General features: G+C 33.4%; 1 pseudogene; it reads left to right on the top strand.

The window, feature by feature from the left end:
• Positions 1 to 1,236: 1,236 nt before the first annotated feature.
• Positions 1,237 to 1,786, top strand: LOC148091644 (large ribosomal subunit protein uL22 pseudogene; annotated as a pseudogene).
• The last annotated feature ends 2,296 nt before the right edge of the window (positions 1,787 to 4,082 follow it).

Raw genomic sequence — 4,082 nt, 5'->3', positions numbered from 1 at the left:
GGGAGGGTGGGCATGATCTCAGTTTCAAAATGTACAAATAAAAAGGCATGCAGGAATTACCAGATGCTGATCTGAGTATGTGATAAAGTATATGCCTTTACTGAAGAAATGCAGGGAGAAACTGTACGCTAGATGTTTTCTCCTCCAAGCATTAAACACAAACCAACAACCTTTATTTTTTTACGTCAGGTAAGAGCAAGACTGAAGGAGTCAGTAGCAGAAACAGAAGCATGAGATCAAGAGTTCTTAAAAACTGAATAAAGATACAATTTAAACAATAATTCTGCTTTTTGCTTTTCAACGAAGGAATTCCAGATCTATACAGTGATGTGACCTACGATATATAAAAATACCCTAAAAAGACAAGGATTTGTTAGAATCAATGAGATTTTAAATATCTACTTACATATAAATTAAGCCTCACATATAGAGCTACTAATCTAATCTCATCTCAGCTCCATATTTGGTCACAATTTGTCCTGTATTAGAAGCCCTAAAATGCAGCAAAGCAATATTCTAAGAAGCAAGAAAGTCTCAACCAAGAACAAAAACCACCACTCATAAAAATGAACCAGTCCTGGCCGGTGTGGCTCAGTTGGTTGGTGCATCGTCCTTTGCACCAAAAAGGATGCTGGTTCAATTCCCAGTGAGGGCACATGCCCAAGTTGTGGGTTCAATCCCCGGTGGAGGGAGTGCAGGAGGCAGCCGATTGATGTACCGATCTCACATTGATGTTTCTCTTTCTTCTCCCTCTCCCTTCCTCTCTAAAAATCCATAAAAATATTTTTAAAAAATGAACCAACCATTAAGGAATTTTAAAACTACTTAGAAATTAAAAATAAGGAACTAAAATTAATAAGAAATTAACAGAGGAGATAAAAAGACTAGTATCAGACTAGTCTTCTCATTTAATGCTCTATTAATATTTTTCTGAACACTCATAAAAATGAGATTGAAGTGATGCCCAGAAACATAAAGGTATTAATGTCCCAGGAAACAATTTTCAGTTACCAAAACTCAAATTTTACAATTTGAACTTAGAGAAACCATGTTTTGTTGATGTCCATCTGGTAATCTGATTCTCAAGTGATTTGATGTTTTTTAAATTAATGTGTTTTAATATATTTTAGGTAGCCCTTATAGTCAAAAGAATGTTGAAAGAACATTGAATTTGAAGACTGAGTACCAGCCCCCCCCCACACCCCACCCATAAATGACCTGTGGTGAGCTCTAAAAATGGTTTGCTATTCTCTTGACCCAGAAAACCCCACAAAAATCAGCAAATCAAGAGGTTCAAATCTTCATGTTCACTTTAGAACACTCATGAAACTGCCCAGGCCATCAAGGGTATGCATATCTGAAAATCCACCAAGAATCTGAAGGATGTCACTTTACGGAAGCAACGTGTGCCATTCCATCCTTACAGTGGTGAGGATGGTAGGTGTGCCCAGGCCAAAGAGTGGGGCTGGACGCAGGATTGGTGACCCAAAAAGAGTGCTTCACTTTTGCTGCATGTGTTTAAAAATGCAGACCAATGCTGAACTTAACAGTTTAGATACAGATTCTCTGGTCATTGAGCACATCCAGGTAAATAAAGCTCCCGAGAAGCGGTGCAGAATTTACAGCGCTAATGTGCGGATTAACCCACAAGTGAGCTCTCCCTGCCACACTGAGATGATCCTGCTGAAAAAGAGCAGATTGTTCCTAAACCAAAAGAGATTGCACAGAAGAAAAAAAAAAAAAAATCCCAGAACAAACTGAACAGAAACTTATGGCCCGAGAGTAAATTCAGCATAAAATAAATGCTAATAATAATTTTAAAAAACTGAGTACCAAGTTCTGCCACCTACCAACCATGTAACTTGAGTAAATAACCAAACCACTCTGAACCTCACATCAACCAACCTCACAAGACTTGAGAGCAGATAATATATGTGAAGCTCAATTTCCTCAACACACTGCAAAAACTACTTTCTGCAAACTAATATATTTATTCATTTTATTACAGAAATTTAGATATACTATAATGAAGTTACATGGATTCTCACTCAGCTTCAGCAATCAGCTCATGACTACTCTTGTTTCATCTACATTTCACCCATTCCCTCTTTTCCTCCATCATTTTAAAGCAAGTCTTGACATCACATCATTAACTTCCTAAGAGCTAGAATCCAAAGTCCTCTTTTCAGTGCATGTATAGGTTATGAAGACCAACAGAGAGGTCTGACCTAGAAATATGAATTTGAGAGTCATCAGCAATAAATTCAAGAGCTGAAGCTCTGTAGCTCTGGATGAAATCAAATACCTATGCTTGAGAAACAAGAAGGTAGATTCTTTTGGTGCCCTTTCATTAAAATTACAAATAAACATAAAGCACAATACTTCCACAAAAAAGAAATTCTATGAATTTTCAAAGGCCTATGAGACTTCAATATCCTATGGCTTTAATTATTTTTATGCCTTAAAAAGGCGTCCCTAAAACACAAGTAGACTTAATTTATGTAACATCAAATTTAAGCACTGATATTATAACCAACTCCCAATCTACTTTTCCAAGTACTTAAGAACTTGTTGCTCCTAGTAAATTTCCTTTCTTGTTAAAGTGTATATATTTGTTTTGTACTTTCTTTTATATGTATTATTTCACAATAAAAAATTTTAAATAAACTTTAAAAAGAAAACATGATTCCTATATTTAAATATCTGTGACAGATAATGGTACATCTTACAAGCATATAGAGCTTTGAACATATATAAGAATATTTGAGTCCTAAAAATATTTTATGAGCTCCTTAGACACCAAGTCGTTGAATCAGAGATTATTTATTCCTACATTTAAATTAATTTTACCCCAAGTGTCAAAATTAGTTGTTTGTTTATACTCCAATCCTGGAAAAAAAAAATTGTTTCACGTTCCTTAAATACTGATTTTACAATTGACTTTAAAAGAATTTCTAAAATTTTCTAAAAACAGTTTTCATAAGCTGCTCAGTCAAGAATAACCTTTGAAAAACAAAGTATTTATGATAATTGAAATGGAATGGAACTTTGTGTCTTTAATTATATTAGCCACCAAGTAAATTATCCAAAGGGGATAGAAGAGGTACAATTTTTAGAAACACAATAGATTTTCAATATTTAAATTTTGGTGGGTTGTTATTGATTAAATAAAGCCTAAGTCCTATTTGATTAGAAAGAACTCTAAAATATATTTAGGTATATCTTATCTTTGTAGTAATAGTCCTAGAAATATGAATGTGTAATTTCATAATTAGAGAGATATGCATTGTAGTTTTGAGCACACCATACACTTCCTCACCTTATTTTTTTCCTAGGGGGAAAAAAAAAAGAATATATTTAAAAGCAGTTTCAACTTTGGCCATATTATGTAACTGCCATTTCACCTAAATAACCAGAAATTTTCTGGGAGACATTTTTTTATTTTTAAAAACTTTTGAAAAGACTGAACCTCATGTGTTTTAAGTAAAATCCAACTCATTTTAAAAGCATGATTTAAAAAAGAATCTTTATGTCAAAATGGCATGTTCTCTCCCTCCCTCCACACACACAAAATCAAGTGGTTTTTTTCAGTAAATGTTAACAGGATGATTAAGAGGCATAATTATTTTTTCTGGAACAATCTTCTAAACAGAATCTCCCAAAAGCTTCTTCTTTTCAAAAAAGTATATTCCAGACACCCACACATTTAATTAAACTATTCTTTCTTAAAGACAATGGAGCAGTTTTCTTGTTGTCAAACAAGCAACGCATTGTTATTACTTAGTATTCATTTTCCAGTTAGTTTTTACTTTAAGTATGATATTGTTGAATACAAATATTCCTTAGTTAAACGTAAGAGCTTTCTTCTCATTTTAGACGTTAACATGTATGGAGGAAGGGAGAGAAAAGTGGAAAATATAAAATAACTTGTTGAGAAGTTGTTCAGTTTCAATTAAGGAATTTTATAAAGCTATCTTGTTGCTGTTCTTAAATTAATTCTGCAACAGAAGCCAAGTGATTTTTTTTTTTTTTTTTTTTTTGGTGTTGAATAGTAATGACACAGATTTTCTTTACCTATAGTG

The sequence above is a fragment of the Miniopterus natalensis genome, chromosome 13 (assembly GCF_054644295.1).
Source record: "Miniopterus natalensis isolate mMinNat1 chromosome 13, mMinNat1.hap1, whole genome shotgun sequence".
NCBI lineage: Eukaryota > Metazoa > Chordata > Mammalia > Chiroptera > Miniopteridae > Miniopterus > Miniopterus natalensis.
Note: the sequence above shows the minus strand (reverse complement) of the source record. Positions and strands in the feature narration are given on the sequence as shown.